Below are 27382 nucleotides of genomic sequence, written 5' to 3'. Positions count from 1 at the left end.
ATAACACTTTTATTTGAAATTTCTCATCTTGAATATTCCATTGATTTTATGAAATACTTAAAGGTTAGATTATTTTTAATAATTGAGTAAATCTATTAAAGTTTGTAATTAGCTTTAACACTTGATAAGTTTATTTTCCAACAAATGACATTTTTAATCTTTCTGTTTTCAAACATGGAATAAGCAAATATGATAAAAGATGTTCAAAGTATAAACTAATTTATTAATTGTAATGTAGATAAATTAATATAAGTATTGTAAGGTGTTTACTTTTGAACTATTATTAAGCAAATAAAACTATGTAGACCAATGTCTAAAAACATATCCTTGTACAATTTTCCCCAACATGTAATTTATGGGTAAGAGAAAAGGCTGTTGCATAATTCTAACAAATATAATATTGTAATTATATTTTATTTAGGATTTTGAGAATATTTATAGAAGAAACATTTTTATATTTCTATAACAAAAAACCTTTTTTAATCTTTTTAACTGATACACAGTTTTCAGTATGTTAAAAAGAATAAAATGTTATGAATTCTACCATTTTTAGTTCATATGTGGGTTTCTTTTTTGTCGTTGTTTTTCATTTTCGGGTTATGCATCACTTGCCATGCGCTATCACATTATGTGTAAATATTTAAGTTTTTATTAGAAAAGGCAGTGGTCACTGTCTTCTGCCTTTACCAGACAGGTAATTGCGTTCCTGCGTTAGAGCACTGTGTCTCTCTTGGAAATGCTGAGAACTGTCACACTGCACACACAGCTCAGACTTACTGCAGCCCGCATCTAGGCACACCAGGCTGTTCTGTAAGTAAGGCCATTATCAAATGCAGAATCAATTCCCTTTAGGAACAGACTGAGATATGGGGTGCAAAAGAGAAAGGGTACCTACTGTATGGAAATTAAAACAGCAACTGTGGAGCTCCACAATGGAAACAGCTCAAATTACACTCCCAGGCAGAAATACCGCAAATGGCTCCTGGCTCACAAAGAAAATCAATCCAAGAAGATGTGCTGATTTACATAGCTGATGTGGCTGAAAAATTGGCCTGGGGAGAGCATAGCTCTCAGCACACAAAGAGGCAGGTGAAGATTCAGGTCTGAATTAAGAGCTGCCTAATGGAGAATATGAGCTTCTCTGAGTGCGAGTGATACAAAGGGGACCTGGAGCTGCAGCAAGGACCAGGCCAGCCATCTGCCTGAGCCCCAGCCTGAGAGCTTCTCCAAGAAACCTCCAGTGGCAACGCAATTTAAGAAGGCTTTCTCAAGGTCTGTAACAGGCACCTAGAGGTTATCATAAACTTGCAAATGAAGTCTGTCACTTAGCACTGTCTTTTCACAGCCTCTGGGCTAGGGGTTATGCAACTTCCGGTCCTCCAGATTTTGAAAAAAAAAAAAAGAGGCACACTTTGATGTACCTTTTATTCATTTCGCTGGTTTTTAAATTGTCTGAACTGTCCCTGGCAATACGCTACCCTGTTCATTACAGCTCTGGCCTCCTTGCTGTTCCTGAAGACTGCATGAAATAGCCTGGAAGTTTAAATATGCGCTGTTGCTAAAGATGAACTGGGCAGCTTGTCTAGAGCAAATATCCGGGAAACTTGGGCAGTGTGCTCCAGATTCCTGGGACCGGTATACGGCTGCCTCGCATTCAGATGTCAAAGGTGCACATCCACCCACGCGTTTCTAGTGACCCCAAACAGCCCCTAAAGGCGTTTCTCCTACTCTTTAACAACATTGCCATTTTCCTTTATTGTCCATCATTTCCTTCATTTTCCACCTTTGGCATTTCCTTGTTTTCTTCCTAAGGGTAAAAGGCCAAGAGTGTCAGAGCTGGTACAGACTGTCAGCATTTCTAACTCCTCCCCCCACACCCCACTCCCCCGTTTCTCTCTAACTCACACACACACACACACACACACACACACACACACACACACACACAAAGAGAGAGAGAGAGAGACAGAGAGAGACAGAGAGACAGAGAGACAGAGAGACAGAGAGACAGAGAGACAGAGACAGAGACAGACAGACAGAGACAGAAATGGTAACACACTACTAGTACAGTCTTGAAGCTAAATTATGGCCACAACTAAGATGAGTTCTGTGGTCAGTGGGTCAGGGTCTTTTCCCCGTCCTCCATAATGAGGGTCTTCCCAAATCATGCGCCCCAGCCCGCATCTCCTCACACACAGGCTCACGTTTTTTCTGAAAGCCCTGTCTCTGCCATTGTTGTCCCGGTTTGGGCCATTTGAAGATAATGACCACTTAATCATGGCGTCAGTTTTGGGCTAGATCTCCGCTTTGTGAGCCTATTAGAGGAAGCAGTAGAAACAGCAGAGAAATCCTGCTCAAACCATCTGGAGAGAGTCAGGCTACAACCACTGAGCTTCCTTTTCATGTCCTCCTCTGCCAGCAGATTCCTAACGAGATGGGTCAGCGACGCAAAGCTATGCAAGCTGTGAACGTCCAGCGGCTGAGTAAAGAAGGAGAAAGACACACTGAAAGCCGTCTATGCAGCAGTGACAAATGACCCCTGCTGAGTGTAAGGCAGGTCCCCTGTGACTGCTCAGACTCCTTCACAGGTGAGTGACTCATGGCTGCTGTGATTAGAAGCAGTTCTCAGACTCCCGCCCCCACGGTTTATATGACAAGCCGCATGAAAATATCTCCTGGGCAGTAAGACAGTGAAGGAAAAGCTGGCCTGTACGACATTTGGTTTTGTGGGATCCTGATGTAACTTCCAAAAGAATTTTTGTGTTCTGATACATAGTATGTGTCATGACAATGGCTTACTCACCACATTTGAGAATTAGAAGCATCTTCATTAAAAACCGTTCAAGGCTCTCACTTCCCCATCTCTCTAAGGAAAACAACTGGCTCTTATACACATAGGGTTCGGCTGGATCCTCAATATCTCCAAAGAAAGTCATCTGTCGTTCTCCTTAGTAACCCCTTTATTTGGGAAAGTGGAATTAGGAGATTATTAATTTGATCCCAGGTATCAGAGCTTGTAAGTATCATAATATGTTATCATCCTGTTGAAGAACTCAAAAGTAATTCCCTTAATACATTCTTTCTAATCTCAGTCAAATCTAAAATTAATCATCTATAATTATAAAACCTAATTTAATTAAAACTAGCTCTTCACCATCTGGTCTTATTTTGTATAAATTAAAAATATACCATTTCATAAGAAATTCCTCTATTTAACCAATTATGTTAAGCATAATTATTATGTAATTAATCTTAGTTCAAATTACATTTGTTGTCACTTGACAGAAAAGTAATTTATGTGATAAAAAACCAGTTGACCAACTAATTACTCTGCCAATTGGGGTGTTTTATCTCAATGTTTCACCGTTTTAAAAAAAAATGGATCTTAGAGGAAAATGTCCTTTACAAATAAGAGCCTAGCTATTATAAGCGGTAAACAAACATAAGAGATAACATTTGGGCTGAATCATTATGCTTTGTGGTTTCACGACCTTTGGATAAATTAGTGAGCAAGGAACACACTAATGGTGGAAAGAGACATAAAACTGAATGCATCAAATAACGAGACGTCACAAGGAAGTAGTGCTGGGGAAACAGGCGCGGCGTGCACCGCCCAGCGGCGTTTGCAAACGTCTAGCTCCCCTCTTTGTAACTGATAAGCCTAATAGAAAAGATATCTACTGAGCCCGAGAAAATATGCTTTTTTTTTTTTTTAGGTTATGCTCATTTCTACACATTATCTTTCAAAGCCCTACAGAAACAAAATCAATAATGAAAAGTTTAGAGTGCGTGTTGCTCACCTGAAACCCTAGCATTTGGGAGTCTGATCGATCGACGTAAGAGCGGTGACTTTCTTAAGAAGAAGCAATTTTGAAGACAAAGCCATCTTGCTTAAGTAGTAGCTGGCAATAAAAATAGGAGAACAAAGTAAAAAAAAAAAAAAAAAAAGGAAGATTTGCACTCTAGTACTACTCGGCACTGGACGCCTAAGGCTCAAGATAAAAGGAGAGAGTGGAGTGTGTGTTCAAATCTGTGATGCATTAGGTAGGACAAAGAAAAGAGCCAGAGATATAGCAAGTAACCAGTGTTTCTCTTTCTGTTTTGTTTATTTTATGCTGGAAGCCAGTCTAAGGTGAACACTCAAAAATTTTTGTTTCCAGGCATGTAATGATGCTCACTTGTAATCCCAGCACTTGGAGAGGCAGAGGCAGAGGCAGGCTGAGCTCTGTGAGTTCAAGACCAGTTTGAGCTACAAAGCGATTCCAGGATAGCTAAGGCTAAACAGAGAAACTTTGTCTAGAAAAACCAATAAATAATGCTTAATTCTTATTCAGAAGGGCAAATAGAACAGATACCGGAAGTAGCATCTATTCTAAGGACTAGGGGAGGGGGGAGGGGAAGGGGAAAGGGGGGCAGAACCAGGAGGAGACGAGGGAGGGGGCTACAATTGGGATATAAAGTGAATAAATTTTCAGAAACAAGTTATTAAAATAAATAAAATCATTGTTTCCATTGAATAGACCTCATAAGAAGATAAGCTGTTTTTAAAGAGTTTTTAACCGGTCTAATTAAGGACAAAAACAGGGTGGCAAAATTTTGTAACTTCAGCATCATTTAAAAATATTTTTATTAATTTTTTTTTAGAATTACATAGTTTGGTTTTTATCATATTCACCCCTGTTATCTGACTCCTCCTAGATCCACACACCCCTTTTCTACTTACCCAACTGTGTATCCTCTTTTTTTTTTTTTAAAAAGACCCCCAAAATATCAGGTCTACTCTGTGCTGCCTACATACTCAGGGTTGCGCTGTCACTCACAGGAGAGTCATTGACCTGCCAAGAGCTGCGTTATTAGACAAAACTGACTCTCTCTCAGCAGCTCCTGCTGCCAATAGCTGCTCAGCTAGAGATGGGGCTTCATGCCTACCTGCCCCTGCGTGATGACATTTTTGTCTGGCTTGGCTTCTACAAGTACTGTGCGTGATGACATCATAATCACTGGGTTTGCGCGTAACCGCCCGTTGTCTCTGAAAAAGAGTTTTGCTATAGCCACCGACCACCTTTTCTGGCTCTTTTCTTAGTCGTTCCATCCCCTCTTTCTAGATGATTCCTCAGCCTTGGCAGGAGAGAGTGTGAAATACGGGCCCTATTTAGGGCTAAGCGGTCTGTAGTCTCTTAGTCTGCATCTTGACCAGTAGTTGGCCGCCATATTGATTGCCATCTACTGCAAAAAAGAAGCTTCTCTGATGGTTTGAAGTACTTGTTCTCTACCTTCCTAGTGCCAAATCCTTTGGTTTAGCTCCGTATGGTGTGGTGACTCCAAACCATAAAATTATTTTTGCTGCTACTTCATAACTGTGATTTTGTTACATAGCGTAAATGCATGTGCCTTCGGATGATCTTAAGCATCATTTGCAGGCGTGTTTGACTTCCCCACAGGGGCTGCAACCCACAGCTTGAGAACCACTGGTTTCAAGTCCTAAATTATATAAGATTATAGTATTGTAGCAATGTTTCGCCTTCTGAACTAGATAGTTATGTTTGAGTGCCTTGATCTGAGGAAACACACATTGTTGCACTTATAGGTAAATGATGCACAATTTTGAAAAAAAAAATCACCTCTCCCAAATTGCTAAGAATGAAAAGATATTAAAAAACAAATGCACCTAAACGTGATGGAGTTCTTTGCACTGTTTCGAAAAGACTTGTGGCAAAGACCTGCGACAAATAAAGACAGTAACTTAGAAAAGCTCTGCATCTGGAAACCTAGCAGTTGTGGTCAATGCACTGGGCTACGGTCACATGAGATTTAGTGCCACAGCTGGCGCACTGCTTTCTTGTCCTCATTGCCAGGCTCAGACTGGCTCCGCGGTAGCAGCCAGAGGGCTCTATAAGATGTCTTGTGAAACAGAGCTGTATCAATGAAGGTGCGAGGTAGGAGGGAATTTGATAAAAAGAACACAACAGCTGATGCTTTGTCTCTAGTGGGAGAGAAAATGATGTTCAGGGTTCTGTTTTCCCTGTACACGTGTCTCTGCGGTGAAGCCCACACCCCCACTCTTCCACTGACTTGAGTGAAAACCAGATGGCACCTCTCAGATGGAATACCCGTGACTACAAAGGTGGTACATGGGTCAGCGCCAAGATGATCACTTACACGGCATCCGCAGATGGTGATCTACCACATCCCGAGGCAAGAATAATGAGAACGGCATCCACTTCATCATCATCTGAATATCCAAACAAACACCGGGGGAAGTTAATGAAAACAGCACCGGCCACCTCCCAGGGGAGGAAGGCTTACCTGGGTCTAAGGAGGACTGCGGCAAAACAGATGCAAAGCACGAAGCAAGCTATTCATTGACAACTGAGAATGGTAGGCTTTAAAAAAAAAAAAAGCGACTGGGAAACTATAAAGCACAATACAAAGGGAAGGAATCGCTTCTGTCCAGGAACTTAGAAATGGAAACCAGCAAGCTTCCTGGACACTGCAGCTGCAGATAGAATCTGTAAGATTAATAATAAAAGGCTCTCGTCGTGACAGGCGGGGTGGATTTCATGTACCATCAGGAGCTGAAATGACAGTTTCCATAATTTATACTACTAGTACGAAGGGTAAACAGAAAGTGTGATTAATAGAGGCCAATTAGTACAGCTGTTATTTCTTGTTCTGAACTGCAATTTTGATAGGTTAACTAGGTGGCTGGTAGGTCCGTAACAAGCGATAGACTAGTTCTCTAACTTTCCTGAAATGCCACGTTAAAACGCAGGCTTGATCACCTGGGCGGCTTTTATACATACCCGCTGCTTATCAACAATCAACTGGCCCTTAACGACGGAAGAGGGAAATGGGAATTACTCGGCTGGTGGACGGACAGCATGGATGGCAGGATGAATGGCTGGAAGGAAAAGACAGCCAAGAAGAGCGCTAGAAGGATGGAAAAGTGGCTAAGTGAAGGGGAAGAAGTGGAGGAGAGAGGCAATGAGCAGCAAGATGGGAGGTCGGAAGGGGAGGAAGCAGCGAGGCCTGACCCACAGCAGCACGCTCGAAAGCCTTTCGCGTTAGCACGGCATAGTTATGCGAGGTGTACAGTTCTTAAACAGGCTGTTGTGCCGTAGTCACTCAACTGAATGAGTGCAGTTCTGCAAAGGTGGCTCAGTGGTTAGGAGGGCTTGCTCCTCTCTCGGAAGACCCCAGTTCACATCCTGGCACCATGTTGAGCAGGTCACGATTGCCTTTAACTTCAGCTTGAGGAGATGAAGCCTCCCTCTAGCCTCCAAGGGTACCCACACACATGTAGTGCGTATGCGCACACCACACACACACATGTATACACACATACGCACACATGGAGGCACACCTGCACACAGAAACCTGTGTGGACAATTAGTTAAACCGAGGCAAATCACTGGTTTGATAGAAGTTCTTTTGAATTCGACATTTCGGTTTCCCATTTCTTGGTTTTCCTTTAGTCACATGTATGTAACTCACTGACATCTTTGTGCAAAGTTCTAAAATCAGTACTTTAATTTCTTTGGCTCAGTGATCCATTGACTTCACTTGCTGTGTTTTATTCAGCAAACATTGGGTCTCCCCTCTGGTATCAAACACACAGGATTCCTTGCCTGGATACTTCAGCTCTATTGAAGGCACACTAATCATCAGAAACAAACCCTTGGTGGCCACATGTGGCAAGTGTCATGATGAAGGAGCGTGTGGAACACGGAAGGTGGCAACAGGCTTCTGAGAAATCTCCCTGAGACATTGCACTCAAAATGAATCAACCTTTATAGGTTACAGCATACCTGTATTCGGTGGACTGAGTTTACACAGCAGCTGTGGCGATGTCTCCTTCCCATTAACTCTGCTTCCCTTTGACATTTGCATATAGCAAAGCCTGGGCTTATGGGGCTAGACTCATGGCTGGAATCTAGCAGGAAATCTCCTGGTAAACGCTATTAGTCATCCACCTCCCCAACTCACGCATCAGATGTAGAAATAGCCATCCTCCCAGAGCTATGAGGCTAAATAAGATGAAGTGTGTTCTGGGCTGTGAAAAGCACTTGAGATGCGCTCAGAGCTCGCTGGATCCCTTTCCACTGCCATTAGTAGGTCTGACTAAGATGATCCAAGAGTCTTAATACTCAACCAGCACTCATATTCACATTGTCCTGTAAAGAAATTTAAAATGCCAATTGTATGTAGAATAGACAAAGACTGATAAATAGATTGGTTGTACTTATTCACTTAGAATATTCCCTACCAACCTGCAATTGTATTTCTCCTGGCTAGTGGTGGATAAATATGGCACCTAGTAATAACAGGGTGGTAGCTAGTGTACACAGCACTGTAACACAAATTTCAAGGAATATCTCCCCCTCCCCCACCCCATCCTTTAGCAAAGGTACTTACTGTATTTCAGTGTTACTAACAACCAGGGAGAGCCTCAGGACACAAACTATACAACTGCAGAGGGCTGCTAAGTAACCACTTTAGAACATGGAGATTGTAGGCTCAATTTTCCTAACAAATATATTTTATTATAAGCGAAAGCACCTCACTTATAATCTGACTAACCTAAGCAATAGGAAAAGAAGATTAAAGAATACAATAATGAAACTATAAGGATACCAGGTGTAATCCCCTGGTGTAATCAGCAGGATTTCTTCTCCTGGAACCGGGAGCAACCAGAACCTGGAATCTCAGTCAGAGTCCCAAAGCCTTCCCTCGAGCGGTTCTCTCTAGGAGCGTCTCGAAGCGGAGCGATGAACAGCCAAAACTATCCCAAGTCTCCAAAGGCCCCACCTCTTGTTTTTGGCTCACATTTAAACCTCCTCTCAGAATTTGTTCAAGGATATTTTTCAGCTGGTTAACAACCAATCTCCCGCACACAGTGGTTTGAGTTCTAAGGTGATAAGCATCACCTGTTCTCTCACAAGCCTTTTTCTCATCCCCTACTTGTGATCTAAACAAAAAAACATGTTTATCTTTCCTTCAGGAGACATAAAGCTTGTTCCACTTGCCTATTGCTAGAATTAAATTCAAGCTCAAAATATTGATCCAGCCACTCCTAACCACACAGACTCTTCAGAGACCCTTCTCTGTCTCTGTTTACTCAAGATCATAAGACTCACACAGAGTTGTCTTTGGAGACAACTGCATTGACTATGCCATGGGACTTCATCTTACCTGACTGTAGTCAACAAAATGGTGCCTTTGCACTGAATGAAGATAACTTAGACCAACAAATGGCTCTTTCATTTGATTGTTCTAACAGAAACCAACTCATTCCTAAATTTGCAATGAAAGACTCTTAGTCAGGTACTTCTAATTCACACATTTCCACCAGAAACTTTAATTCATGTGTTTGTTCACTCTACACGAGAGCAAGGCCTCCTATCCTGATGTTTATGAAGAGATGTTTTCTAGTGCCTTCCCAGGGCTTTCTATTACACCTTCCCCAAGAACCTGGAGTGTCTTGGAACCACAGCAGAGATACATTTCCTAGGCAGCTGCATCTTCTATGAAACAAGAGAGTGACCATCGGCACAAGAGGCAGAGGCGAGTCCCATGGCAAGTTTTCCTCTTCCTCATGATCCATGTTCAAGGGTACACTGCAACCCAACCCAAGGCCTGGCCATTGCTCAGCACTTACAGGAAACATCCCAGACAATTGTCCCAGGACCCTAAAGTGCACAGACTCCCTGCGTGAAATGGTATTGTGTTTACGCATACTCCACACAGTCTCCCATCTTGAGATTCCATATACCACCTAATGCAATGGCAGTAGTTGTTTTGTATTGCTTGGAGAATAATAACGGAGAAAAGCCCACCAAAATTCAGTGTAGTCCCAATGTTTTTTTTTCCTGCACTATAGATGAAGAACCCAAATATGGGCAGCTGATGACTGTGTAGGTTAAATGGAAAGGAGCTCTCAACTGTATGCTGGTACATGCTGACATAAGCTGGCACAAGCTGACACAAGCTGACACAAGCTGACACAAGCTGGGTTAGAGGGAGGTAGTAAAATAATTAGAGAAGGTCTTCAAAAACCTCAGAGATCTGAAGAGTATGGAATTTAAAGATGGTTTTTATTATTTTAAAAATTCTTTGACAACAAGACAGGTTAACTTCCCGCAACGCTCAGCCTACCTTAGAGAACATGATAAGCATCAAAGAATCTCCTTTTGGAGATAGCTTCAAATGTGGCAAACCAGCCACTGGGAACATTGTCCTCTTTTCTGTCATAGACAGAATTCTGCCTTTAAAAAGGGGCAAGCTTGGATGCAGGCAGAGTTGATGGCCAAACTCTGCCAAGACAGGGTAAGCAAGTCCTCAGTAGTTCCTGCCTTGCAAATATGTCTGTCAGATATTGGGCCAGAAAGCTGAAGATGATGCTCCAATGTTATAGAGAGTTTTGGGTGACTATTGAGGTAGCAAACTGTCTCTGTCATTTTTTTTCATTTTGGAAGCTGCTAACTTGCACTTCTGGTTTACTCAGATAATTAAGTTTTATTCCTTCTCAAGTCTCTGATGAGAATTAGCTTAGTTGTTTAGAGGCTAAGAGGTTTTTAGGTCTAGATAAATGTTTTAAGTTGATAGAGATGAGATATGATAGATACTGATTTACATTCAGAGTTTTAGATTCACCAAGATAGGAAAGATGTTTTTTTCACGGTAGCCAAATACAAATAGCCAAAACACTATGAATGTAACATTTACATAATTTCTAATTATTTTGTGGCTCTTTTTGCTGTATGTAGTTTATTTTATTTATGTGTAATAATAAAAATGCATATGTAAAAAAAGAAAGATACTAAAAATATATTTTAAAAAAGAGGTGAGTGGTTGAGCAGAGATTCTCAAGCAGCAGCGCTTTCTTGTGACCATGTAGTGGATGGATACAGGGAGAGAATGCAGCTGTCATCCGAGCCTCCGAGTCTTCTTCCGGGGACCCCTGGTCCTTTGCACAGGGATGTCATAGAGCAGTTAGCATCCCACAGAATGCGCATCCCACAGAATGCCAAAGCTTAACATCTTAGTTACCTTCCAGCAGTCTCTGCAGTTACATTTTGAAACAGCCACTGTTGATAGCATTAGTTTTTCTTTTTCTTTTTTTTTAACTCATGTATGTGTGTGTACATGAGCATATATGTTAAAGGTGTTAAAGGCAGTTGGGAGCTGTGTGGTTGCTGGGAATCAACCCCGGGTCCTCAACAAGAACAGAACATACCCTTGCATCTGAGACAGCCCTTCAGCCCCAAAACTTGTTTCTGTAGAGAAGATGCCCCACATTCAAAATTAGTTTTCAAGTAGAATTCAAAGCACATTACATGTGTAAATGATACTCACATTAAAAATGATCCTCATTCGGGGTGAAATTAAACAAATGCTTGATACAGCTGTGAACATACTTGCTCTTTATGTATTACCTCTCAGAGCTGGCTAGAGCCACATGTTTGACTACAAATGCTAACTTCTGGGCAGGTGAGGTAGCTCAGCAGGTAACTGTATTTGCTCTTCTTCCAGAGGGCCTGAGTTTGATTCCCAGAACCTGGCGATCCAACACCTTTTTCTGGCTTCCATAGGTTTGTACATAAGTGATACACATTTATACACACACACACACACACACACACACACACACACACACACACACACACGTACGTAGCAAGAATAAACTTTTAAAAATAAAAATTCTAACTTTTGATTCTATTAACCTCTTTCTAAATGTAATTAGTTAATACACAGAAATTTAGGGCATTTTAGATTTTAGCCATTGTGCTCTTTGTCGTGACCTGACAATTTTTAAACTGTGAGAGCTGGGGACCTGTTATCATTTCTGTCCTTAAGTGAGGAAACCGAGGCTCAGAAGTTTGATTTGCCAAATGCCCTGCACCTGATAGAGTAGAGCCAGACGCCGGCCACTGCCTGATGACAAGCCCATCAAGCTTTCTCCACAAAACCCCTTCTGTCGCAAGAGGAGGCTTCTGAGAGTTAGAACGTGAGAGGAACCAGATAGGCTGTTTGGCAAAAGGCAAGGCCATAATCAGTTTGTCTACCCAGGAACCTGCTAACAGGCTGCTTCCTCCACCAGCTTGGATGCCTTCCCCTTGCTGTGTGATGAGCACTCAGCTTACACTTGTGCCGTCAGCAGTTTGCCTTTGATGTAGAGCTCAGGCGCTTACCGAAAGCACAAGTATAATCTCAATAATGAACTATTCAAAAAAAAAAACTATCTGAAGCAACAGCCTAGGATATTGAGGCAGACTCTTAAAGATATGAACTTCCCTTTGAGCACTGTCCGTATCCTTTTCTGGTTACCAGTAAGCAAAGAAAACAGAAACATTTGCTACCAGCTCCTACACAGAAATCCTGGCAGACGGGGATGCCGGGATGGCAGGCAGAGGAAACACCATAGACTCATGTAAGTGGGTCAGAATGAACAAAGTCGTTATTAGCACAATTTGAGGAGTCCTGAATCTAATTTTTATTTCATCAATAAATAATCATATTTTTCAAAATGTTCAAGGAAGTAGAATCTATAAGCAATTAGAATATCCTATCATTATATCCCATTATTTAACAAATGTCAGCGTTAACATTTTTACTACTTTACAATTGTTTTTTGCTACGTTTATTTTCTATAAATAAATGATGATCCTCCTCTGTATCTATACAATTAGTAGATTTGGTACTCAGAATCCTTAATTGGAAAATGTGTCTTTAAAACAAATTTTTATTCATTCATTTTTGGCATGGAGAATAACGAATTATATTGTAGAATTATATATATTTTAAAGATCCCTTTAAAAACTTAAAGGCTTTTTATTCTGTTGCTTCATTCCCGTTGACCTCATTGTCACCACCACCATTTGAAAACATTGCTACTTCATCCATTTTAGTGTTTTTGACACACACACACACACACACACACACACACACATATGTAATTTCAGGCACCAGGTAAACAGTTGCTATTGATTGGAAGTTAGTGCTACTTTCATAAGTAGGATGCTCAGTATTTAGTCCACCAGTGTACCATTCACTCTGGGGAGAAGCCGGAATCACAGAGAACAATATGAATGCTGTTATCGTAAAATCTTTGACAGAGTGGTGGCAATGACAGTCAATGCAAAGGAAGAATTGATTTGACAGTTTTGGGAGGAATCCGAAACAATCAATCATTTTGAGCCTGGTGGCTGTGATAGGGCAGACAGACGGAAGAGTGAAGGAACGTGAGATGAGAGCCGGGTGTGATGGGGAGATAATTATTTGTCAAACTAGTAAGCTTGGGGTCAGTGGGACACCAGCTAAGGCGCTCTAGACTCCCGTGTAAGGAGGGAGTGTGGGCCTGTCTCCACTGAGACATCTGCCATTTTAAGACTGTGTGATGGCCACATGAGCAAAATTGGAGAGGAGAGGAGAGAAGTAGTGGACCAGGGGCCAAAGGAGGGCCAAGGGCCAGAGAAGGGGCAATGGAAACGTAGCTATGCCCAGGGAATCTAGACGCCCAGGGCGTGCAACGAATGCAAGAGAAAAAGTCACCAAGCAGAAGAGCTGCTGGACAAAGGACTCCAGGTCACCCAGAAGCTCTGAGGGGCTGGGCCATGCTACCCAAGAGTCACTACCACCATCCGAAGTGCTGCTTCCTCATCCTTCTTGGCATTTTCTGACAAGAGTGGCCTCATTGCAATCCCTTTAAATGTCTCTCTTCTCCATTGTTTCCAGCGAGTGGGCGGGTTGGACATCCTTCTCCTGCAGCGTTGTTCAGTGACGGTCTTCCTCACCAGCCCCCTGACCAAGGCTGTTTGCCTCGTTGTTCCTTCCTCCCTTGCCATCTCTGGCCTGCTCTTTCCTTTCACCCTGGACTACTTCCTGTGAAGCTTGCTTAGCCCTCAAGGAGGAAGAGCAGATTCTGCTTACAACCACACATCAGTTTAGGTGTGGGCTTGGTTTTAAGGTCAAAACTTATTCTTGATGCAGTATAGTTTAACCTACAAGGTCTAAAATGTTAATGATAATTATTGACCTTTCTAACCATCCCATTTTCTCTCTGGGCTCTCCGGATCAAGTGCAATATGTACTTGCCAAGGTTTAGATAATTGCGTGTGTACAGATGAATTAATGACAAGCACTGTGACATCGTGTGCTTTAACTCTCGGGATTTAACTTTTAAAAATTATTTGTGGGCAAATAATGTCTCATAATATGATCAAATTTTATGTAATTTATCATATCATTTCAGCCACTAGACAATATCAATGTTGAACTTTGTAATAGAGTTTTGCTTCTTTAAGTATGACAGACTGGGTCAACCTTCTGCAGCCGAAGAAATTACCACTTCTTCTCTTTTATAAACACTCATTAGTTTTCTTCAGATTGTGGTAATTTTAGATCAAGACATGGATCCATTCATAGCATTTTGGCTATTTGTACTTGGCAGCCTTGAAGGAAATATCTTTTTCCTGATTGCTGGTTCTTCTTGCTGTAGGTAGTTTATTGTATATATGTGTAATACTATAAATGTGCATGTGAAAAAGACATGGGTAATGATTAGTAGACATGTTGTCTTTTAGATAGGAAATGCAAAAATGCTCAAGTAAAAGAAGAGCTAGATGCAAATTCACAATTCTTTTGTAATTTTGTAAATTTTCTCTCTGGGGAATTTGAATTTGAATTTGCACTTAACTGTTGTAGATGTTGATATTGTCTTAGTTAGTAAAGAATTGTTTTAAGTCCTTACTTTTGCATCCTTGGAAATAGAGGATAAAGTTGTTGTTGTTGTTGTTGTTGTTGTTGTTGTTGTTGTTGTTGTTGTTTCAATTAGTGGTACAATTAATTCCAGGTTAATTAGGGCAACAAGATTTTCTAAAGGCTAGCTTGCAAAGTGGTAGTCATTGGTTCATGGTTTATGCTTCGCATAAGCTTATGAATTTGGAATAAACCTGGCGAGGCATGTTAGGAGCCAAAGCTCTATTATCGCTCAGCTCTAAACTATCATTTGTTCACTGGGAAAAAACTCTGGAAGATGCTTGCCAATGAGCCAGATGTCACCATCGCTAGACAATTATGTTCCGCAGCTTGGCACCTGGGGCCCTCAGTCATCATCCAAGGAGGAGGAGAAATAAAAAGTAGAACATTCTGGCAGACTTGAGACTGAAAGATTGCAAACGGCTCATGGTAAAACTGGGGGCAGAATGTCTGCTTTCTTAGCTCCCTGCTGGAGATCTGAGGAACCAACTCTGTTGTGTCCTGTGTGCTGAGAGTATCAGTCCTGATTAGGACACCAGAACCCAGCAGCCCTCCACTCACTGTACATGGGCTGCCGTGGGGAAGCGGCTCAGCTACTTTCTGCACAGTACACTCTTACTTCCTCTTCTCAAGGGAGAGATTACCCAGAGACCGCTGAAGTTCTTCTCTTTAAGGACTAAAAAGGACAGCGAGAGAGAGAGTGTGGTGCTGATTTCAGTGTGGTGTGCTGTCCAAAGTCTATGGGCCTCTGCACAAAATGTCCTTTCAAAACCTGTCTTATCTGACGAGGGATCTGTGCTTAAGACACCAGATCTGCCTCTTTTTCCTTAGCCAAGAAAAAAAGAAAATGAACTTCCTCTGTAAAAATGTGTTCCAATTTAGAACGGCCATTTTATGATGCCAGCATCATTAAATGACCTAAGATTTACTTTTATGTGATCTAGATTCAAGAATGAAAGAAACTGGAAATAAGTAATTCCCTTTAAATTTGTGTTGAAGTTTTGGGCATGTATCTTTATCGTCTATATACTTCATTATAAACATGTACATGTACATGCATGCATGTATCAGTTTACTTTCAGGAAAACTGGCTATATTCAGATAAACAATATGGCCAAATATTAGATTTATTGACACAAACTACAATTAAGCAGAAGAAACAAATACCTGGTTAGATAAGAAACACTTTTGCCATCATTTCTTTCCTTTGTAAGACACAGACCCTGAACGACAGAAAGGAAATTATAAAATAAATTAACAATTACGCTGATCATGCTTAGCAAATGGTAGCCACATATTTTCATGAACAAAGCATCTTTTCCTAGAATTGAGAAAATATTTTGTTAATTTTGAATAGCTCTTAATATTTTATTTAGACAGAGATAACTTCTCCCATAAATAAGCCTAAAACTTTACAAATAGTGCCTTTCCAAAATGAGCCTTACTATATTTCTTGAATTATTCTACATTTGGGTTGAGAGAACCTATTTTTAATATGTTATTTCTATAGTTCCAACTATCTAATTAGTTCATATAAATCAGTTCATAGACGTGCTATCTATAAACCATATCACTATTTAAATAACACTATACAATAACATGTTTAAAGGTTTGATTCCAGGCTGTGTCTCTGCCTTGTGGCAGTCATGACGGTTGCTTCACAATGGAGGAACACAGCGCCTTGCTCCTGGAAATGCCTTGCTTCTATGATCGTCATTCCCAGGTGGCCTGCTTTGACCTCTTTCACCAAGAGCTAGTGTCCCATTTTAGATCTCTATTGCTGTGAGAAAACATTGTGGCCAAAAGCAACTTGGGGAAGAAAGAGTTTATTTCAAGCTTACCACCCTACATCACAGTCCATCATCAAAAGAAGCTGGGGCAGTAACTCAGGCAGGAACCTGGAGGCAGGAGCTGATGCAGAGGCCATGGAGGGGTGCTGTTTGCTGCCTTGCTCCCTAGGTTGGCTCAGCCTGTTTTCTCATAGCACCCAGGACCGCCTGTTCAGGGATGGCACCGCCCACATTGAGTTGAGCCTTCTCACATGAATCTTCCCACAGGCCAGGCCTATCTGGTGGAAGCACTTTCTCAATTGAAAATCCCTCTTCCCAAATGACTCTAGTTTGTGTCAAACTGAAAAACAAAAAACCAGAAAACAAACAAATAAAAAACCCAACAGCTATCCAGGATAATAACTCCTTTTTTGGCTTACTCTATTATTCATCCCTAAGATCTCATATTAATGTCACAATATGAACATGATATAACTTTTAAAAGTACAACAGTCTTCAAATTTTCAACATCTTAAAAGTTCAGTCTCTTTAAAATGTCAAAAATATATTTCAAAACCCAAAGTCTTCCTAAAACATCCAGTGTAGCTAAACTATTACAGAAGAGGAGGGTGGGAAGATTGTCAGAGCCCGACTACCAGGGAGTCCGCAGTGAAACGTTCTCTACTAGAAATGGCTCCCAATACAAGACTGGGGAGAAAAGCAGTGTTAATGGATATATTAACATGAAGAGGTAAAATTTCAAGATCCCGTGTCTAAACAAAGTCCTGCAAGCAACTAGTAACTTCTGGGAGGAGAATTAACTTTTCCTGGGGATGAGCCCATGCTGGTTGTCCAACGAAGAGCGGTCAATCTTGAAACCATATACACACAAACAGCAAAAATGGACTCAGTAGCTTGTGTGTGTGTGTGTGTGTGTGTGTGTGTGTGTGTGTGTGTGCACGCATGTGTACACACATAGTATGTGTGTACAATAAAATTATAGGAAAAGAGGCTATCAACTTGCGAGTGGGGGCATGGAGAAGGTGTGAGGGAGGTATCTGGGAGGGGCTAATGAGAGTAAAGGGGGTGGGAGGTGATTTGATTCTATTTTAATTAAAACCTGAAAAGCAAAATAAAGTATCCAAATTCTCCCTGGAATTATCCAAAGTATCTCTAAAATTCCAAAGCCTCTTAATTGTCCATTCCTATAAAATTGAAAATAAGTTAAATACTTTATTACTCCAAAGGAAAACCCAGAGCACAGTCAGTCTGAACCAAGAAAACCAAACTCCAACAGTGTAAATAACCCAATGTCCAATGTCTGGCATTCACTGGTGGTCTTCTGAGCTCTGAAGGGCTTGGACAGTCTCATTCTTTTTACCTCTGCCTAGCTTGTCTTGCAGGCTTAGGCCAGCTCCACTCCATGTCTGCTGCTGTCCTTCGTGACCATCCCATAATACAGGGATCTCCAGGGCAACCGGGCTGCGCCTTCACCAGTAGCCTCTCTTGGGCTCTCTTCAAGAACTCCAACCTTGCCAAATGGTGCTTGCTTTTCCTCTCTCCGTGACCTCTTCAATACTGGGCCTTCCAGTACAACAAAGGCTGCATGCCCCTTCACGGATGTCCTCTCCTGGCCTCTCATGGACCAAGTCTCCTCAATTGCTCTCATCACCCCTTCATGCCTTTAAGACAAGTATCACCAGGGAGACTTCTTACACATTACCAGCTGCCAGCATGAGGTACATCCTTGGCCCTATCTGGCCCACAGCTTTTTGTGTGCTGAGCCTGAGCCTGAGGAAACACTTCCCAGAAGAATTTGCCTTAATGATGCTGGTCTCTTATTAATCAAACTGAGTTTCTTAGTCCTTGCTGATCAGCACCGATTGTCCTGGTAAAACAGAGTTGTTGTTTTTTGTTTGTTTGTTTGTTTTGTTTTTGGTGGGTTGTTGTTACTTGTTGTTTATGTTTTCTGAGGAAAGATTTCTCTGTGTAACCCTGGCTGAGCTGGAACTTGCTCTGTAGACCAGGCTGGCTTCAAACTCAGAGATCTACCTGCCTCTGCCTCCCAAGGGCTGGGACTGAAGTTGTGTGCCTCTGCCACTGGCCTGTTCAAAACATCAACATCTCTGATAGTGTCCTTGTAAGGGATGCTTGACTTTCCACTGGAATTTCACAACATGTGCCTCCTTTATCTACATTCCCTCAGCACGATCCTCAAAGTTCCCACAATGACTCATGGAGCTCTGAGTACCAATGGTGCCTCTCATCCCCAAATTATAAAGTCCTTTCCTCTATCTTCCCCAGAACACGGCCAGGACCTCCACAGTACAAGAATTTCAGTCTTAGTCAGGGCTTCTACTTCTGTGATAAAACACCATGACCAAAAGCACCTTGGAGAGGGGAGGGTTTATTTCAAGCTTACAGTTCCAAACCACAGTCCACCGCTGAAGGAAGTCAGGACAGGAACTCAGAGCAGGAACCTGGATTCAGGAACTGATACAGAGACCATGGAGGAATGCTGTTCACTGGCTTGCTCCCCATAGCTTGCTCAGCCTTTCTTACGTTGCCAGTACCTCCTGCCCATGGCTTGTACCTCCTACAGTGTCCTGGGCCCTCCCACATCAATCATGATTCAAAAGAATGCCCACAGGCTTGCCCACAGGCCGATCTGGTGAATGCCCACTGCCTTGCCCACAGACCAATCTGGTGAATGCCCACAGGCTTGCCCACAGGCTGATCTGGTGAATGCCCACAGGCTTGCCCACAGGCCGATCTGGTGAATGCCCACAGGCTTGCCCACAAGCCTATCTGGTGAATGCCCACAGGCTTGCCCACAGGCCAATGTGGTTGGGTGTTTTCTCAGCTAAGAGTCCCTTTTCCAAAATGATTCTAGCTTGTGTTAAGCTGACATGAAACTATCCCAAATGGTTAGAAACAAAATAACTGGCTGTATGTCCCACTACTGTCCCTAGTTTCTGCTTCTTCAGCCTTTGGCCCTTCCCAGCAAGCTTCCAAACTATTGTTAGAAAGACCATTGCTTTATTTTTAAACTGACATACATGACATGAATTATATCATAAATAATTTCCTAGTCGGCTTCTGATGTGAACAAACATTATGATTCTCTGATGGTTATGAACATTAATTCTCCCAGCCTGCATGTCGTCCTTGACTGGTGGGAAAATGTGTTCCTAATGACAGGATACTAGCTGAAGATCAGAAGTCTCCACTTGCATTGCCAGATTTGCACAGCCAGGAAGATAGCTCCTCTGTGCATATGAGCATCCTCAATTTCCATAGATAATGATTATCCCTGCCAATATAATGAACTCCATTCTTGGGCTTGTGGGGAACTACAGCCCTTGCACAGACCTGTGCAAACTGACAAGGCACCAGTAGCAAATGATAGAACAGTCGCTGGGTTTGGCTGCTGAAGCCTAGTGCATGTCTGCACACCCCCTGAAATGTGTCTGTCCTAGTTCCAAAGTGTCAAGAAAAATGCCTGGAGCTAATGGCCATATGATCATCAGCCACAGTAGAGCTGCTCTGGGGGAGGATAGAAAAGTAAAGAAACGGTTTCTCTCCTCTTCAGCAGTAGTAGGAACTCTGATGCTCTCTCAAGGTCAAGGAGAGGACTGAAGTAGATGGAGAATTTCTACAAAAAACACTTCAAGGCCTGTTGAAACTGAGAAGGACACACTTTCATAATAGTGTGTTCAGCATTGTAGAAGCTTTGGCAAAGGTTCTTGATAGAAATAATGACTTTGATTGTTGTATCTGATAGTCAAGAAAGGGAAGGAAAAAGAGTAAAATAAAAAGACAGTCATTTCTATTGGCTTTAGAAAATCGATACATATAATCTTTGATTTGAGAAACATCTGTTTCTAGCTTGAGGTTCCATAATGGGTTTCTTCATGTAATTCATATTCACAAACTCACAGTCCTGCTCCATCTAGTCAACATTTTAGGGAGGGAAGTGCAAAATAAAGCTTTAGAACCCACATTCACAGCACTGCATGGTACAATGTTCTCTGGAATTAAAGAGATGACTTTCTAATTTTCTCTACTTTTTTACACTGAAGAAAGAAAGCACTTAGGACAAACAGAGGCCATTCAGTCCCCAGTATTCAGGGAAGCATAGCAAGCAGGACAGTGGGCTTCTAAAGCTTCCATTCCTGCAGTGTGACATTCAGGAACATGATCTCAATCTCTCCAGACCCTTGCTTGTCACTCTAGAAAATAAGGAGCTCATTAACTCACTCATTTGGAAACCGTTTGCTAGGTATTAGTAGTTGGATGTGCTGTCCCAGGTTCTGGGAATAAAGTGTCAAATGACGTGGTTTTATTTTATTAAATGGGAGACAGCCCTGTAGGAGGTGACAAAACTCTGACCAAGAACAAGAAAGGGTAGAGAGTGTCACAAAAGAGAGAGAAGGGGACCCACGAGGGGCCAGCTGGACTGGCAGAGAGTGATGTCTATCAAGTCACCGCTTTAATCAAATAGGAGGTTCCAGGAGGGGCAGCTGGGAAGCAGAGCCCAGTGACGCAGGAGGGATTCTCTGTCCCAGAAACAAGGGAGGCAGCAGATTTAAAACATCTTGTCTACCTGGGAAATCACAGGGGCCTGGTGCAGCCAGGGAAGTTAGAGATGTGAAGGTGAGGACATTAAAGTGCCTGATGTGGACCAAAGCTGGAGCATCTTAGTCTGTGAGTCGAACCTTCCAACGTGACAGATTTATTATCATCACTTTATCAACAACAAATGAAAGTCATAAAACAGAATGATCGCCAATCAATCACAAAGAAGAATTGAGTCAGGGAGACTTAAAGGGAGAATGAAAAGTGTTGGTTGTACATTCTGGACAAACCCTATTGACAGGAAACTTCCCCACTCGCTGTCCCTATTGAAAGCAAACAGGAAACACTATATTCCAGGTGACACTTCCCACCACTACACACACAGAACTGGACCATCTAGAAGCATCTAGTCTACCTTGACTGGCACACAGAGACTGAAAACCATGACCTATATTGACAGCCTACATTGGCCAAGTATCCAGTATTGTTAGAGATGTGGAGAAATGGAAACACCCAGTCATTACGTCAGAAACGTGTATTGGTAGGAACTTGGTAATATTTAGAAAATTAGGAATGCATAGACCCAGCAGACCCTGTGAAACAGGTTGTGAAAGCCACCGGCCAGGAAATAAGCATGTGTGAAGCTGTTTACTGGAGGACTGTTGGCAAAGCAGGACATTGAAGGCAGCCCAGGATACCTCTTGCTGTGGGAAATCATTAGGTGAGATGTGGAGGAGGCTTGCATTGGGAGTGTGAGCAAAGAGGCATGGAGTTTAAAGCAGTGTTGAGTGGGAAAAGAAATGGAAAGAGTTAGAGCACAGTTAATCCCGAGCTTGAGAGGAGGCCTGCACAAAGCAGTTCTGTATATCTCTCAGACTGATACACACTTCACGGTCAGACGGCAAGGGGAGAGAGTAAGAATGGGAGGAGAGACAAAAGTAAATGGTGGCCTGTCTAAATACGTAGTCAAGGACAAGGAGGAAAATCGTATGAATTTAAAGATTCATATTCTTTCTCAAACAATGAAAAAAATCACATCTAATGAATTAAACAAAGGAATGCTTAAGTCAGATGCATGCTGAAGCATTAAGGCTCTGCCCCGGCTCTGCTCTTCAAACATAAATTCACCCCACCAACGCCCCTCCCTGAAGTCCTTGTGGGTCCCTCGGGTGTTTTCAGTCATTCTTTGTTGATACTCTCAAAATCAAAATAAAGAAGTTCCTGAATGTGGCCACAACCTGGGGACCCATCTAAGGAAGGAAGTAAATACAGAGCACAGATCCAGGGATCCGGTGCTCAGCACTGAGTAGTCAAACCCTGTGTAAAGGCATGGAGCCATGGTACGGATAATTGCACGGAACATGGAAGCATCTTCTAAGCCTGAGTAAAGAGAGAGGATAACCGTAGGACTGAAGAGGACTGTGCACGGTGGCTCGTGCCTACAATCCCAGCACTTGAGAGACGGAGGCAGGAAGATTGACATCTCACAAGGAGACCTGCTTGAGCTACAGAGTGAGACCATGTCTCAAAAACCTTAAATTTGAAAAAAAGGATTACCTCCACAAAAGGCACTCAAAACACAACGTGTTCAAACCAGTGCTTCAAGAAGCACTACTTATTTTTAATTTCTCGCTGAAATATCATTTTAAAAGGAAAATGTCTCAATTATTTCAACTATACCCAAGAAAGTGCTTAAAGAGTAAGCTTAAGTTTTTAATGTAATAGAAACACACCGAGAAATATATACATATATGAGGGAGGGGAGCAGTGCAAATGTGGAAATATCTCATATGTTCATTGTCTTTGGTTTGATATATGCTTAGCTATTGTGCATCCTAGAAGCAGTTAATTTCCATATAAAGTGTAGTTACTTTCAATTTCGCTGTGTCTTGTCTACAGAGGAAACTTTGATTTGTGAGCCCTGGGCTAGATCAGAGCTATGCATAATCTTCTTTAAGGTCCTTTCTGTCATCCACAGTCAGTGAGCTCTGGCAGCGATTATAACACGGATATTTAGAAAAGCAGCACCCAAAGGGGAAATTATTTTTTTTTTAAAAATGCATCAAGAAAGGTTATCAAATCAAAGAAAAATGATCAGAGGGAACCTGGTAGCAATCTTCCTGAATCATGTGCATCTAGACACTAAGGGACAACTTAGGTTGGTCTGCCTGGTAAGCCAAGTGCACAAAGATATCTGACCCCATTCAATCCTTGTATGATAGTTATCTTTGCAAAAGTAAATACCATGTGTACAGTGATAGCAGGCTTCCCATGAGGGGTGACTTATGAAATATCAGACCCCACCTTCAATTTTTCTCTTACCTATTTTCTAAGATTTGCTCCTTTGATTCCTCCTAAAGATGTGTGCCTTTTAAGTACAGGAAGGAATTCTACTTCCTGCAGGGAGCAAGTCAACCCCTTACATCGTATCTGCGTGTGCCATAAGCTAACTACTTTAACTTGTCACCATCCAGCAGAAAGAGTGGCAAAGTAAGAAGCAGGAGCCTTGACCTTCAGGTGGGTCCGTGCATTAAATCACTTCTCTTCCGTGAACCACCTCTGCCAAGAAAGGACTCAGACGCAGGGATATCAGGAGTTCTTGGGCGGCATGTTAACAACCTGCCACACAAAACTGGCCGGTCATACTGATGTAGGGGCTGCTGCCTTCCTGTCACAGCACTGTATCTTGGAAGTAACTGTTGTGTGTTTCTGCTTTGCATTTGCCCATTCCCGGGATTGGATACAGTTGCAGGCATCTGTATGCTGTCTCCTGTGAACTGTCCACTTCCTTCTCCGCTCTCTTTCCAGTGGGCTGTTCTTCAAGGTCTGTGTTTTCAAAACAAAGATGTCTCTGCGAGGTTCATGCTTATATGCTTTCCAAGTGCTCTTCTTGTTAAGTGTTTTATTTACTCTAAAATATGACCTCGCTGCTTTCCAAATGGCCACTCTCTAGCAGTTAGTGTGAACTGCCGCAGTAGCAGATCATATATGTTTAGTATTGTATGAGACATAGAGACGGCATTTCAGAGTCTCACACATGGCTCTTGCTTAAGGATTAATGCAGTTCTTACAGATACCTTGCAGAACAAATGTCTTCTTTTCATTCTTTGTTCCTTGAAATAATGACTGCGTACGCTTTTTTTCCCCCTGACAGAGAAATCTATTATCTTGTCATAGTCCAATTCCATTCCTCTCTGCGTCTTGCTAAGTGCCTTCTGAAAGAACACAGGGTCTTTCCCGTAACCTGCTCACGATCTGCCTTCAGATGAAACAGTGCAGCTGCCACATGCAATCCCGTCACCCAGCTATCAACCGGTCAAGGTCTTCTTGCTTCTATACCTCGTTAAATACACCTGAACTTCTGTTTTCTTCTCCGGATTGTGGAGAGTTCGGCGAGTGAGTTTGGAGCATCCCACACGACTGCAGCAGTGCTGCAGTGTTCACTGGAGGAGGAGCCACAGTACAACTTCAGAAGCTCTGTTTAGTTACACGAGTGGAGTAAGGTGTGTCTGACACAGGGTTTAGAGGAAATCTCATAGCGAACAATTGTGTGGATACCAATTAAAAAAATAGGTACATTCCCAGTGGCACACCTTGAGGTAAGTCTTTTTAATGAAGACACATCTCTGAATAATTCATTTTCTTGCCTTACAGGGACTGACTGTGACTCAGGCAGTGACCCAAACCCAATTATAAATGCCACTTCATTTGCAGGCATGTCTAATACGTGACCCACTATGAATGCAGCCCAACACAAAATCGTAAACACACTTACAATACTATGAGATTGTGTCTGTGCGTGCGTGCGTGCGTGCGTGCATGCGTGCGTGTGTGTGTATGAAATCCCTTTGCAGATGGTTCTCAGGTACAAACTTCGTAAGGGACAACCCAAACCATGTTGCAAGGTAAAAGGCTGCATACGCCTAAAATGGGAATTCAATTTTTCCCCTTCGTTACTTACTCAGGAATGGGCTCGCATCCTGGTGCTAGCAGATAAATGGAAGCTTTTGCAATGGGGACTCGGTGAGGATTTCCTCTCTGCTCCCTTTGGACTCTTGGCACATGGTAGCTACAACTGTCTCGCTGCCACTTGAGGAGGACACTCACGCTCAATACGTCATGGTTAAGATGTCGAAGGAGCCGGGACTAAGATGTCGCCAAGTCACTGACACCTGGCATGTGTCTGCTTTCCTTCCAGAGCCTATTAGGTACTTTCTTACAACTCAAAGCATCTAACTAAATGACTGCTTTCCACTGGACCAGAGGGGTACAGAATCAGTCTGATGACATTCCTAGGTACTCTTTTTCTCTTAAGGTCCAGAGAGATCACGTATTAAATCTGGCATATTAGGAGTTTTGCAGATAGGTGGAGTCCTCACATTTTGGGTTCTGGGAATCCAAAATCAAGCCCCCATGACAGTGCAGCACCCCTTTACTGATTGAGCCGTGTCCCCATCCCTACTACGCACCTAATAATGTGTGGGCACTATAGTCATGAAAAGTGTTAAAAGATGACAAGACAAAAATAAACAAGTAGCGTACATAACTGACGGGCCTGTTAGAGAATCAAGTAAGGTATTATTTGAAGAACGTATATTATTTTTACTAATAGTGTTAGTTATAACGGTTTCTTCAAATGTTAAGTTTCCATCAACTGCAAGACATGCAGAAAGAAAAATTATCCCACTTGTATTCTCTGTATATTATACGGCAGCTGTGTTTGAGCTGTTCCAAGGGGTTCAGCAATAGTTCCTTCTTTTACGCTGACCGGCATGTAATAAGTCACTGTAGCTGAGAGTGGAGGGTGAGACAAATCTGAGCCTCAGTCACTGGCAGGGCCTTCCTTAAAGCTTCTGTAAAGCAGCCGGCTGCTGCTTTGCTGTCCGCTGAGCCGTTGACAGCAGAGCTTCAAGTAAGGCAAGCAACGTTAATACACACAGAGCGGCTTCAGACAGGAGCACGGGCTTTATTAGCCACCATGCTAGAGGCCATCCTTTGATATTTTGGCAAAGAATTTTGCTGCTTTCTACCCATGTCCTCAGAACTTGCCTGAGGCTAAGTTTAAAAGTAATGCTCTAATTCCTTTCATGGAGGAAATTTTAAGCCAGCATAGCATGAAGTCTGTGGCACGGTTATTAGTGATTGTTCTTACACACGTCTCCAGTGAAAAGCAGCAAACTAATAATATACAATGTGGGACAGAAAAGGATGCCGGGATACTTAGTGCTTCAGCCAAACCCCATACTAAATGGGAGCGTGTAAATATTAAGGAAATTAGATCCATTAAAGAAAAGCTTCCTGCTGTCAGGGCGAGCGTCCACACACAAACCTCCTGTACGTGAAAGAGAGCCTAAGGGGTTTCCCGCTCCCAGAAAACAAAACCTGCTGCAAGAATAATCCAAGGAGGTAAGGAGTCATCCTAAATCAGCCGCCAAACTTGGTAGCCCGTGTGCGGTACTGGCTTTGAGAGCATGAAAGATCCTTAAGTGAGGGGAGGCGTTCTTTCTCCATGGTTTCAGAGAGCTTTTAAGGACAGGCGACGTACGGCGCACCCGGAGTCCCTGTGAAGAGGCTGTGAAATGCCGATGAAGAATTGAGCTTCCGGGAATCCTGTGGAAGAGTGGGAGGGAAGGATAGAGTGACGCAGAGGGGACAGGAATACCCCAAGAAGACCAACAGAGTCAACTAACATAGACCCATGGAGGCTTACAGAGACGGAAGTACCAACCAAAGTGCATGCGTGTCTGCACCTAGGGCCCCTGCACATATGTAACCGAAGGGCAGTTTGATCTTCGTGTGGGTCCTCTGTTAAGTTGAGTGGGTGCTGTCTATGACATGGACTCTGCTGCCTGCTTTTGATCACTTTGCCTCAACCAGGCAGCCGGGCCTGGCCTCAGTGGATGATGACGAAGAGTTCAGCCCTGATTTGACTTGAGGTGCTGAGGTGGGTTGGGGGAGGTGGCTCCCCTTTTCTGAGGAAAGAGAGGGAATAGGGAAAAGAAGGTGGGAGGGAAAGACTGGAAGTAGAGGAAGGAGAGGGCGATGTAAAGAGAATATATAAATTAAAAATAAAAATTTTTAAAAAGCTCTGAAAGTGAAGCCTGGGTTGTGATTGGAACTCCAAGGTACTGGAGATTCCACAGACTTTATAAAAGTCATCTGCTAGAGAAAGCTTCACCGTGGAGTGGAGCCAGGCCAGGAGACAGCAAAGCCAGAGATGGGGGCCATCTACATGCCTTGAAACTGAAGCCAGATGCCTTGTATAGAATTATAGGATT

The 27382-nt window shown here is 42.5% G+C and overlaps 1 long non-coding RNA gene across 1 annotated transcript; it reads left to right on the top strand.

Annotated features, from left to right (window-relative positions):
• The first annotated feature begins 712 nt into the window (after positions 1-712).
• Positions 713-25557, top strand: LOC311605003. The gene is made up of 3 exons (XR_014781770.1): positions 713-810; positions 2423-2588; positions 25070-25557. It is a non-coding gene; the product is annotated as an uncharacterized lncRNA (long non-coding RNA).
• Positions 25558-27382: the final 1825 nt, after the last annotated feature.

Source organism: Acomys minous (genome assembly GCF_964271855.1).
Source record: "Acomys minous genome assembly, chromosome: 1".
Classification (NCBI taxonomy): Eukaryota; Metazoa; Chordata; class Mammalia; order Rodentia; family Muridae; genus Acomys; species Acomys minous.
Note: the sequence above shows the minus strand (reverse complement) of the source record. Positions and strands in the feature narration are given on the sequence as shown.